The sequence below is a fragment of the Leptonychotes weddellii genome, chromosome 4, assembly GCF_054177405.1.
Source record: "Leptonychotes weddellii isolate Sample4059 chromosome 4, ASM5417740v2, whole genome shotgun sequence".
NCBI lineage: Eukaryota > Metazoa > Chordata > Mammalia > Carnivora > Phocidae > Leptonychotes > Leptonychotes weddellii.
Genome location: NC_138372.1, coordinates 126788600 through 126802234, shown reverse-complemented (window position 1 = coordinate 126802234; position 13635 = coordinate 126788600). Strand labels below are relative to the sequence as shown.

Here is a 13635-nt window from a genome sequence, read left to right as displayed (position 1 = left end):
ATGATGTCATTTTAATTTCATCATGCTGAAAATTTTCATATTTTTATGAAAGGACAATATGTTGATGCCATCAAAGACAAACTAGGGCTACTGAATTCCTCAGAGCACAAGACAGAGCAAACACACCCCCAGGGAAACTGTATCCTAGGATTTAACTCTGCTCCTGAACAGTTATGCAGCTAGTCATGCATAGACGTTTGAAACGTATGAATGGATCACTCTTGAATAAGCACCCTGCATTCCTTCTCAATCGTATAGCAAGTAGAATAGGCACCTTCTTAAATAGTGCTCTGAGAACTCTTACCCCAAAAGGTCAACCTACCAACTTATAATTTCCATCTTAGCCTTCTTACCTTAGGGTCTGCAAAAACTGTTTGGTCTTCAGTGCCTCAAAGGATAAGGAGGATTTCAACAGAAAGAATGAGTGGGTAACCATGCCTTTATTATGGAGAATTATTGGTTAAAAAGTTCTTGACTTAAACTAGTTAGGGCAAGAAGCTCTAATTATAAGCTTGTATCAAGTACCAATAACAATAATAATAGCCCAGATGTATGAAGCAATTACAAAATATTAGGTTTATTGCTAAGAATTTAACATAAATTATCATATCTAATACATAGGCAAAAATATAGATGCTTTTATTATCTTTATTTTGCAGATAAAGAAACTGAGGCGTAGAGAAGTTGAGTAAAAGGCCATGGACATACAACTAACAAGTTCTGTGACTGAGAATCTAACCTTAGATTTCTGACTCTGCTGTCAGAGCTCTCAACCTATGCTCTCTGAGTATTCTGGGCTGTAGGAAAGAACAGCTGGAACAAAGATTACTTGGGATGTCTGCTTCAAAAATGGTTTATCCCAAATTCTAACTTAATTGCTAATTTAGTCATCCAACCTTGGTCTTGGGACTGTGTTAGAGATTGTGAATATAAACATGAATGGGAGAGAATCCCTTCCATCAAGTCGTTCATGGCCCAATGGAATGGTTAGAAAATAAAGAATTGAAAATACAGCATGGTAAGGACTATGTAGGGACAAGCAAAGAATGCTAGGTACCCTACCGCTAGCACTGGGAGGTTTCTATGACTGGCAGTGGGAGCACCACACCATGATTTGTCCTTTTTTAGAAATTCTAAGAGGCACAGTATTGTCTCTCCCTTTCTTCTTCGCTATTCTTTGTCCCATTCCTTCATCAAAGAGTGAACACAATTAAATAAAAATAACCAGGAAAGCCACACAATTGTAGAGTCAAGTTCACATTGATTTGGACACATCTGCCCCAAATTTCAAGTGTTCATAGAGAATGAAAATATTAGGAAATCCAATTTTTTCCCTTAGGAGCAGGAAGAAAACGTATCCCTAAAGATTGTTAGCAAGCGAAAGGTAGGGACAACTCGGATTTGGATCTTCTTTTAGTTGAAATGAGGCCTTTAAGAAACTTTTGACAATCACAGAAAATAGTTTCATCTAAATAGCGTCACTGTCTGTCCCCTGTTTTTCAAAGAAAAAAAAAATCATCCCTACAATCACTTCTTGGAATTGTCTTATTTTTCAGCAATTTAAACTCTAATGAAGTCCTGTGTAGAGAATTTGGCTATAGTTTGAGTGTATATGTGTGTAGGTGCTGATAATTTTGCATTTTCTTTGGGGGTGGAAAAGGAAAACAATTCAAGCTGAGAAAATTTTGAAGTAGTCATTTTTAGAAATTTTATTAGAGAATTTTGTTAACCCATTGTCAAAAAAATACTGTGTGACTTTGATCTAGTTACTTAACCTCTCAGAACCTCACCTGTACTTCTTAGGTTTGCTCTGAATATTAAATGAGATAGTGACATTGTTTTCTAACCATCTTTCCCTTTATTTTCCACATAGCTTTTACCACCTATTGATATATTGTTTATCAGCTTGTTTGCCTTCTCCCCTCTAGTATATACATTATATCCAGGAAAGCCTGGATCGTATCTACTCTCTTCATCACCATAACCCATGTACAAAGAATAGTATTGGCCACTTAGTAATTAAATAAATGAATAAATGACAGCAAAGCACTTAGTACAGTGTCTAGCTCATAGTACACATTCAATAAAGATGAGCTTTTATGATTATCATTATTACCTGACATAATTTGCATTTTAAAAGCGGCAAAACTAGCCTTAGTTATGAGGGAGAATTGGCTAACCTTTGTCTTGTGTGTCTTTGTTATCTTCTGCCCGGTCCTGTTTCTTTGTTAGTCTTAGTTTTTGACTGCCCTAAAACATATTAGGTGAAAGATTTACCTGAAACAGTGGCTCCCCCCTTTTGGGGGAGGGGAAGTAAGAAAGCTCAGAACTGGCTGAGGGAATTGTTGGTGCAAGCATCTCTTTTTATTCTTCACCCCCCACCACACATCTCTTAAATCATACCAGTAACCTCCTACATTCGGACTGTCACACAGCTGGATGATGTCTTCTAGGCTTATAACCTGAACGCTTTCTAGCATGAGATTTGATTACTTGTGTTGCCTTAAACCAAATCTCCTTAAGCAGATGTTGGTTAGGGCAGCGAGTGGTCATAATCCTGACACATACATGGGGTTTGATGACTCACGAGTGCTCCTTCCCTTTAACCAAAATTCTGACAAAGATGCCCTCTGAAATCATCTCCTTTTTTTAAAAAATGTTTTATTGTTATGTTAATCACCATACATTACATTGTTAGTTTCTGATGTAGTGTTCCATGATTCATTGTTTGTGCATAACACCCAGTGCTCCATGCAGAACGTGCCCTCTTTAATACCCATCACCAGGCTAACCCATCCTCCCCCCCCTTCCCCTCTAGAACCCTCAGTTTGTTTTTCAGAGCCCATCGTCTCTCATGGTTCGTCTCCCCCTCCGATTTCCCCGCCTTCATTCTTCCCCTCCTGCTATCTTCTTCTTCTTTTTTTTTCTTAACATATATTGCATTATTTGTTTCAGAGGCACAGATCTGTGATTCAACAGTCTTGCACAATTCACAGCGCTCACCATAGCACATACCCTCCCCAGTGTCTATCACCCAGCCACCCCATCCCTCCCACCTCACCCCCCACCACTCCAGCAACCCTCAGTTTGTTTCCTGAGATTAAGAATTCCTCATATCAGTGAGGTCATTGAAATCATCTCCTTTTATTCAGTTTCATTGTACAACCTCAGAGGTAGTTTAAGTTGCTTTAGGTCATTAACCCAGATGCTGTTTTCTGTTTCGTCAGAGAAATATGCAGATATCTTTTTATGGGTTTTCATATCTAAACTATTCATCTATTTTGTTTTAGATACCAATGATCATGTCTCCATGTGATCTATGTATAATATTTTCCCTACAGGATATGTCTCATTTACTTTCAGTATTCTTTCAATTACATTTCATTTTGTTTTGATGAAAATCACTGATTTATAATTGCTATCAAAGTCTTCTTTATCTGATGTAGCTGACGAATTGCTACCAGAGCAGGAAGCTATAAAACAACAACAACACAGCTTTGTGAGGATGGTCCGTGTTCCCAATAAAGATTAAATGTCTGCTAAATTAATAATGGGGAAAATACTAGAATACATTATTTCTGAAATGAGATGCTATGTAAATGTGTCTAAATTCACACTTCCTCTATTGCAGGTTCGTATTATTTTAAACAGTATGTATCTCTTTAATATTGATCTGCATGATTGTTTCATTAAATAAAAGAGTCATCCATATTTGGTCCTTTCTTCCTGTACTTTCTCTATTGCATTTGTAAATTATTTTCAATTAAGAGGAAATAATCGCAATAAAATAAAATGCTCTCTTCAGCTTTCCTGAATATTTCTACTGATACTATTTTGAAGATGAGGGTAATGCCATTTGCCCGATCAACATTTTTTCTCTATTTTAGTCCTGGGAGAAGGCTGATATATTAGGATATTTACCTCTATTTTTTTCCTGTGTGCATTAAAAAAAAAAAATTCTCAAAAGAAACAATGTTATTTTGTGTGTGATTGAGTTTAAAATAACACATATCAATTTCCTGTTCAAGTGCCATAATTATATGGCAAAATTTGATTTTTGTGATTTAAAGTTTGTTGTTGTTATCCCCATTTCTGCAGATTCAGTCTCACGGCTTCGAATTCACAATGTCTGGCAGCTATTTAAATAACAAATGAGAATAATCATAGAGCAGGATTATCATCTCTTCAATTCTAGATATCAAACTTCCCTTAATTGCTTTAGAAGCCACATAAACCATTGAGTCTCATGTAACATTGTTTTACAATTAAAACGCATTAGTCTTTTACATAAAATTGTTGTGCTCTCTCTCAGATCACTTGCTCTGGGGGAGCTGGCTGCCACGTCCTGAGGAATCTTCAGAATCTCTATGGAGAAGCCTACATGGTGAGGAATAGAAGTCTTTGGCCGATAGCCAGTGAGGACTGAGGCCTGCTGCCAACAGTGACATGAGTGACCTTGGAAGTGAGTCTGCTAGCCCCAGCCAAACTTTCAGATAACTGCAGCCCTACTGACATCTTGATGGCAGCTTCATGAGAGACCCTGACCAACAACCACCCAGCTAAGTTGCTCTTGAATTCCTGACCAACAGAAAGTGAGATAATACATATTTGTTGTTTTAAACCACTAAGTGTTGGGGTAATAAGTTATGCAGCAATAGATGACTAATGTCGTCTAGCACCAAGAGGTGGCTTTGATAGCGATGGTGGTGTGGCATGTTTGAGCAAAAAAGAGCATGAGCTAGTTCACCCCCATGCCCAAATCTTTTTGTTTAGGAACTAAGATCTGAGAAAGGAGCCCAGGGCTAAGGTGACGGAGCCTGTAGTAGGGTCTGCAAGGTGGACTAGCCATGCTAAGGCAACAGACTCCATGTTACACCAGCTGAGGACAATATGGGAGACAGTGGAGATAGAGGTAATGCCCAAGGTCAAGTAGCCCAAGCTTTACCCTAACTGCAGTCATACCTAAGAGAGCTCAGAACACCCTTCCTCTCCCACAGGCACAAGACGAATATCTCAGGAGCTTATAAAATCTCAAAAATTTTACACAGGGGTGGGAGCCTTGGGCGGCACAGTTGGGTGAGCATCCAACTCTTGGTTTCATATCAGGTCATGATCTTGGGGCCATAGGATTGAACCCTGCGTCGGGCTCTGCGGTCGGCGTGAAGTTTGCTTGAGATTCTCTCACCCTCTCCCTCTACCCCTTCCTGCCCCCTTTTAAATCTTAAAAAAAAAAAACTTTACACAAGGGTATAAGGGGGCAAAGGAGAAGAGAGAGTTGAGAGTCATAAGAGATTGAGTTTTAAACTGAAAGTGATTAAGTTACCTTGAATTGGCAAGAATGAACTTTTCACCAAAGAAGCAAATTAGGGCTTTAGAATAAAATTAATTTCAGTTGTGGAGAAATAAAAGTTACTTACAGACTTTTGCCATATTTGCAGTTACAAATCTTTACACCCCCTATTTCACAATTGATAGGGACACCTTTATTCCAGAGCAAGATAAAAGAAATAGATCATTGGTATCACAGAAGAGAAACGCCAATTTTCTTTGTTCAGAGAGAAATGTATTTGAATTATTTTTGGGAAGTAAGTAATTTTGGAGAACACGATCTCTTGCTTTGTGCTAATGATGGCTAATACTTGTGATGTATTCACAATGTTCCAGAGAGTTGTTCTCACCATTTTACAAACACTAAACTCATTCTGTACTAACAGCAAATCTATTCTGTGCTTATTACTATCAGCCCCATTTTAAAATGGGGAAACTAAGGCACAAGAAGAGCAAGGAAACTGCCAAGGGTCATAGCCAGTCTGGTTCTGGAATATATGAACTTAACCACTGCCTTCTCATGCTCCTCAGGATGTATCTTATATTTCTTCAAAGACTATTTCCAGGACATCAAGTTTATGCTGAGCATTTTGACTAAGTTGGAAAAATGAAAGATTTGAACTCAGATTTTATGTGGATCCTCCTGATGACACTAGACAAAGAGCTTATTGGCTGGTCTCTAAAATAGGATTAATTGCACTCATCTACATGCACAGATATTTATGGAGATTATTCCATTAGTATCTGGATTTCACTTTAAAGGTGAATAGCATTAGGTGTCCTGGCTGTGGAGTGAAGAGCCACACAGATCTTTAAGGACTGGCTTGTAAACATGTAATCAGAAGATCTGGTGCTGCCTGAGAATCCAGAGCAGGTTTTAAATAGCTTACAGAGAGCTCAGCTGGTCTTTCCAAGTCCAAGTTATCAAAAATAGTTTCCTAGTTTATGTGTGTGACCTTCCCTGGCCACAGACACAGAGCCATAAAAACTGTTCTGCCTTTGCCTGTCTCTGGAGGCCAGAACAAACTCATGACTTTTTCAATATGAGCTATACTTTAAAAATCGAGGTTATCATAAACATGGTGTGAGCATACAGCCCTGTGAGGCCCATGGATTTCCCTGAATTCAGTGGAATCACTCTTTCTACAAAACACCTCTAAGGTGAAGAACAAGACCTCATTGGCCAGGCTCTGCCTCCATCAGAATATTCAGCCAGAAACAGAGACAGTCATGGAGAGAGGCCTGAAGATTCATCTATAGACAACTCGAGAACCTCTAATATTGTTCATTAATTCGTTTTACCTAACTTGTCTAATAATTTCCTGGAAGAAGCATTAATAGATCCAGTTGCTTTGCTCCTTTCTTGTTAGGCCTGGAAGATAGGTTCCAACATTTCTAAATCTATTTTTATGAACTTTCTCCCTGAGAAATCTGTATGTGAAGCCAGTGGAGAAGAAGAGAAATGATTGCAATGCTGAGATATCTTCTAGAATGCTAGTCATGTGGAAATGTTGTAAAACACGAAAAAGAAATGAAATAAAACTAGAGGATAAATATTCAAAATACTTAGGGAGCCACACTTTGGCACTATTCTCCACTTAAAAAATGATGCTACTTTGGTCCAGAAAAAAAATATATTTCAGTATTCTTTTCTGTAAAGGGATTTCTGGTAGAACTTGGTATATTCATATGAAATACTGGGTTTTGATCTTCTAATAACATTGTTAATCAGCAAGGGAATTGATTTAATTTTCTAGGTGAGTTGGTTGGAATTTAACACTGTTTATTTTGCCAGTAGATATTTTCCTGGTAGACACAGATGTTGAAGGAAAGCAAGTTCTCCTAGAAAGAGGTTTGCAACACTAGGTATGATTGGCATTTTGGGTACACTACAAAGTAGGAACCTAAAGGTTAACCTACTTCCTTGAATATTTAGTTCTTTTGAAATAAGCTTCTTATAATTTATTATGGAGCTCTTGAACTTGATTTACTTCATAATTAGGATCTTAGGACAAAGAATTAAAAACAGATCTTAAAAAACTATTGCTGACAACTGTTGGCTGGCTGACCCAACAGTTTTTCCTACCCATGGATCTGGAGAATTTTCATAAATTTTCTTGATTCTCTGCCATAGGAAACATGCGAGGCAGCACTGCCATTCTCCTCTTCCTGTTGCCCTGGTTGCAGGTGTTTTGCCAACGCTCTAGAAGCCATCTTGTGACTGTTAGGAACCTTAATGGAGGTAAGCCACAGAACTGATACCTACCTCAGTTTTCCTCTGATGCAAGAAAAAAGATGACTATGTTTTTAAAGGCCACCCAGATTTCTTATAAGTTGATTTGTATGTAGTCCTAACTCATACAATAAAATATAATTATACCCAATATGGTTATACCAAAGACTTAGAGGAGGATGATATTGAAGCCAAACTGGACATTGTCCCATTTTTTCAATGCAATGAAAACTTTCAAGACCAATTTCAAAATTAAAAAGTGCATTTACTAGTTTGTTATTTCCCCTTTCCATTTACCATCTTTGCCTTTATAAGTCTAATTGTAAGTACCACCTCATATGATCTGGACAAATTGTATTTATTTTATACAAAAGGTGATCTTTATAAATTCATTTCCCTTAAAACATTACTATAGATCAATATAAAAACTTCTACTTTGAAAGAACTCTTGAGATTTGAATAGTACAATTTAATGAATAGCAAAAGGATAAAATTAGATCTTCTTTCTTCCCCCATCCTTTCTTCTCTATTTCACTCTCTCCAACTCTTTCTTTCCTCTCAGTGTTTTTCTTTATTTAGTCTTCTCATTATCCATGTTTCTATCTTTCTTACATTATCAGTGTAATGTGATATATTTTTCATAAAGAATATTGATATTTTTCTTAGTATTTATGTATTTTTGTGGCAGACATTTTTTTCCTTATGCATTTTGTGGGGGATTTTGCCAACATGTAACACAACAGAGCCAGTAGTGGAAACATTTTAAAAATTTTTAGTTTCAAATAATTATCCCCCATTTTTTTTCTGTAGAAATACAATCCTTGTTTGAAGTACATGCCGTTATGTCACAGTTGTGGATTTTTGGTCCAAGCTAAAATATGAGATCACAAATGATAATTACATTGGATTATTTGCCAATATTTTTCCACTCACGTGTACAAAAATACCGTGTATTTTAATGTTATACCTACTGGCTAAATGATGTAATTCTGTCAGTGTCTGAGAAACAAGATAGGATTAAGTAACATAATTTGGTATGTTTAAATGTTTTAAACTGAACAGGATCAGAAAACATGCTTAATGCTGAGTAAAACATATTGAAAGCAAGCCTATAGCATTTCCTTGCATAAGAATGGTCACTTATGGGGCGCCTGGGTGACTCAGTTGGTTAAGCGACCGCCTTCGGCTCAGGTCATGATCCTGGAGTCCCGGGATCGAGTCCCACGTCGGGCTCCCTGCTCAGCAGGGAGTCTGCCTCTCTCTCTGACCCTCCCCCCTCTCATGATTTCTATCTCATTCTCTCTCAAATAAATAAATAAAATCTTTAAAAAAAAAAAAGAATGGTCACTTAGACGGTATATTAATAAGAGAAACAAAACAGAACACGTTTTCCAGTTTTCCCTAAATTCAAGAAAACTTAGAATATATGCATTGAAACAATGTTTCTCTGCCCATATTAATCTGAAAACCTGAACAGACATTACTTAACCAGAATCCAAAGTTCAGGGGCAAGATTGTTGAAAGATCTCTAATTTTAAAACCACTGTTTGTAGAAATAAACCTTTGTTCCCAGTCTGTAAATTATTAAAATGAGTATATAATGAGTTCCCAGGTCTCCTCATTAAATCTTCTTGTACATGCAATGAGCTGTTTCCCAGTGCGTCTCACTCTCTGGTACTTCATTACTAGTGATGGTGTTGGCACTTTTAGATTTATTTGCAAATGATACACAGGGATTCAATGACTGCCAGCACTTATCTTCATGCAAATTACAGGCCAACTGTTCTGCCACGTTCTCTGAAAGTTAAAGTTTGAGAACCTCAGTGGAAGGCAGAGTTCTTGCTTTAGAAGTTCCTCATATGTCCATTCCTTTATTGTCTATATAATTCACTTGGATTTTTGTGTCAAAGTTCTTATTTTACCTGAGGCCGAAATCTTAGTTTAGTCATTTCCAGGTAAAAATAAATTCAGTTATTTTTCAGTATTTAATTTTGAAATTTATATTATAATCAGGAGCCCCGCCCCCCACTGCCAATTCAGTCTTTTTTGCTATACTTTTCCCTGGGTGGATTTTTCAATTTTAGGGGCTTATGCATCTGGCACCATGGGTGGTGTGTGAGAGGCCTGATCTCATCCAGGTCTTGATTTGTTCACTCACAAAGTGGACCCTTACTTTCTATATAATTTATCCTATCAGATTCATGGCAAAAGTGAAGAATGATGCTTTCTCAAACAGCAACCTGGGTAGAATGTGGCCTTATCTTGGCATCTACTCTGCTTCATAGCCCTGGCAATTCCTTGAGCCCATTCTTACCACTTCTCTTTTGAGGATGGTCCACATGGGCTCTGTTGGATATGCCTCTCTTCATCCCAATTTTGGACATCCACAAAGATAACCATGAGTTAGCTTCCATGCCACATGTGGGGCCCAAAGGAACTTTCAGACCCCCTTCTGCACCCTACAGGTACCATAGGTGTCCTGGGATGGTGTGTAGGTCTCTTTTCACTCCTAAATATGTCACATTACCATGTCTAGTTCCCCACCCTTTCCTATCTCCTTGAGGGTGCATTAGGCTCCCGTCTCTCAGAAATCCCAAGTAGAAACCAGGACGCATGTTTCTTTTATTCTTGGTTTCCCACCAGCAGCCCTGCACCAAGCCCCCAGGATATGACTCAGAAGGTGCGAACTAAAAGTAGGGTGACCAAATCTCCATATTTTAGAATGAAAGAGTTTCCAGGATGCAGGACTTTCAGTATGAAAACACAGAAAGTCCTGGAGCTGGTCACCTTACAAGAGGCATGTCTACTACAGTGTGTATAATCTCTTTTTCCCCTCCGAGGTCTCCTCCTTTCTGCTCAGAAGATTCCTTATCTAATGGGGGCTTGTTCAGATCACTTTTTCTCCTTTAAAATATTTTCTGTCTGGAAAGGGTCTTTGAAGCTTAGAAATGAAGAATTTGGCATCCATTTTTTCCCCTTCATCTTTGAAATCACTTGAAGAAATACATACTTTTTTTCTGCACGCAGTTATATTTGAGAGGATCAATAGGAAGCCAGGAGGGATAAGGGAAAATACCAACTAATCCTTCACATATCATGTTACCATACTTTGTTCTTTTTTTTAATTTTATTGAGGTATGTTTTACATATTATAAAATTCATCCATTTCAAGTGTACAATTAATGGCTTTTAGCCAATTTACCAAATAGTATTACCATTCCCATAAAACAGTTATAGAACATGTTCCTTTCCTCCAGTAAGATCCCTCATGCTTATTTACAGTTCATTCTTTTTCCTGCCCTTAGCCCCAGAAAAGCACTAATCTACTCTATATGTCTTTAAATTTGTCTTTTCTAGACATTTCATATAAACAGAGTCATATGATATGTAGTTTTTTTGGTTTAGCATTTCATTTAGCATAATGTTTTTGAGGCCCATCCATGATGGACCATGTGTTGGTAGGTTGTCCTCTTTGTTGGTAAATAGTATTTCATTGTATGGATGCACCACATTTTTTCCCTACATACCAGTTGATGGACACTTAAATTGTTTCCAAGTTTTGGTTATTATAGATGATGTTGCTATAAACATTTTTGTGCAAGTCCTTGTGCAGATACATATTTTCATTTCTCTTGGGTTTAGGAGTAGAATTCCTGGGTGAAATGGTAGTTTAATGTTTAACATTTTGAGAAATGACCAAACTGTTTTCCAAAATGAATACATTATTTTACATTTTCATCAGCAATGTAGGAGGGTTCCTGTTTATCTACATCCTTGACAATGCTTGTAACTGCCTGCCTGAATTATTATAGCCATTCTGATAGGTGTGAATTGATCTCACTGTGATTTTAATTTGCATTTCCTTAATAATTAATATTATCGAGTATCTTTGTGCCATTTTTACATTAACCATTCATGGATCTTCTTTTGTAAATGTCTGTCCACATGTCTGTTCAGTTTTGATGGACTACCTTCTTATTGAGTTGCAAACATTCTTTGTAAATTCTGGATGCAAGTCCTTATTGGGTATGCGTTTTGAAAATATTTGCTTGCTCTCTATTGCTTGTCTTTTCATTTCGTTAATGATGCCTTTAAAGTACAAAAGGTTTAATCTTTGGTGAGGTCCATTTTAACAATTTTTTCTTTTATGAACCATGCTTTTGGTCATTGTCTAACACAAGGTCTTGAAGATTTTCTTCTATATATTCTTCTAAATGTTTTATTATTTTAATTCCTACATTCAAATGTATGGTCCATTTTGAGTTATTTTTGTGTATGGTCTGACATGAAGGTCTAAGTCAATCTTTTTGTATGTGGATATCTAATGGTCCCAGAACCATTTGTTGAACAGACTATCCTTTCACTCAATGAATTGCTTTGGCATCTTTGTAAAAAAAAATCAGTTGACTAAAATAAAAAGCTTTTGGGGCGCCTGGGTGGCTCAGATGGTTAAGCGTCTGCCTTTCACTCAGGTCATGATCCCAGGGTCCTGGGGTTGAGCCCCACATCGGGCTCCCTGCTCAGCAGGGAGCCTGCTTCTCCCCCTCCCTCTGCTTCTCTCCCTGCTCATGTTTCTCTCTCTCTCTGTATCTCTGTGTCTCGAATGAATAAATAAAAAAATCTTAAAAAAAAGAAAAATAAAATAAAATAAAAAGCTTTATTTTGGGGGTCTCAATTCTGTTACTATAATTTGTATAATTATATGTGAATATACCAGTACCGGACTATCTTGATTATTCTATTTTTTATAATAAACTTTGAGATTAGGAAGTGAAAGTCCTCCAACTTGGTTCCTATTTTTCAGAATTACTTTGACTATTTTAGGTGTTTTGCCTTTTCATACAAATTTTAGGATTTGTCAATTTCTTTTTTTTTAAGGATTTATTTATTTATTTACTTGGGGGTGGGATGGGAGAGAGAGAGAGAATCTTGAGCAGACTCCCAGCTGAGTGCAGAGCCAGTGGTGGGGCTTGATCCCATGATCCATGAGATCGTGACTTGAGTTGAAACCAAGAGTGGGAAGCTTAACTGACAGAGCCACCCAGGTGCCCCTGTTTGTCAAGTTCTGGGAAAAAAAAAAAGCCCACCAGCAGTTTTTTTTTATTGATATATATTTGACATATAATATTGTGTAAATTTAAGGTATGCAACATGTTAATTTGATACATTTAAATATTGTAATATAGTTATCATTGTAGTGATTATTAGCATCTCTATCACATTACAGAATTTTGATAGGAATTTTGTTGAAACTGTAGATCAGTTTGGGAGAGAATTGCCATCTTAACAATATTGACTCTTCTAATTCTAAATACAAAATGCCTCTCTCTATTTAGTTAGGTCTTCTTTAATTTACTTCAGCAAAATTTTATAGTTTTCAGTGTATGTTCTGCACTTTTATAAAGTTTATTCTTAAATATTTTGTTCTTTTTAGTGCTATGGTGAATGAAATTATATTCTTTTTTTTTAAGATTGAAATTATATTCTTAATTTCGTTCATATATAGAAATACAACTGATTTTTGTATATTGATCTTCTTCCCAGTGATTTTGCCATACTTTATTTTTAATTAATACAGTTTATTTTTTTATTTTATTATGTTATGTTAATCACCATACATTACATCATTAGTTTTTGATGTAGTGTTCCATGACTCATTGTTTGCATATAACACCCAGTGCTCCATTCAGTACGTGCTCCATTCAGTACTTGTCCTCTTTACATGTCTTTACGTGTCCATCACCAGGCTAACCCATCCCCTACTCCCCTCCCCTCAGTTTATTTCTCAGAGTCCATAGTCTCTTATGGTTCATCTTCCCCTCTGATTTCCCCCCTTTCATTTTTCCATTCCTACTATCTTCTTTTTTTTTTTTAACATATAATGTATTATTCCTTTCAGAGGTACAAGTCTGTGATTCAACAGTCTTACACAATTCACAGTACTCACCATAGCACATACCCTCCCCAATGTCTATCACCCAGCCACCCCATCCTTCCCACCCCCCACCACTCCAGCAACCCTCAATTTGTTTCCTGAGATTAAGAATTCTTCATATCAGGGCGCCTGGGTGGCT

General features: G+C 37.0%; 1 long non-coding RNA gene across 2 annotated transcripts in view; it reads left to right on the top strand.

Moving 5' to 3' along the window:
* LOC145720930 (uncharacterized) overlaps positions 1 to 13635 on the top strand; it is a 58453-nt gene that overhangs the window by 28652 nt on the left and 16166 nt on the right. For both annotated transcript variants that reach the window (XR_014144274.1, XR_014144275.1), the window contains exons 2-3: positions 4313 to 4462; positions 7463 to 7570. This is a non-coding gene — a long non-coding RNA (uncharacterized LOC145720930). The remainder of the gene's footprint in view (positions 1 to 4312; positions 4463 to 7462; positions 7571 to 13635) is intronic.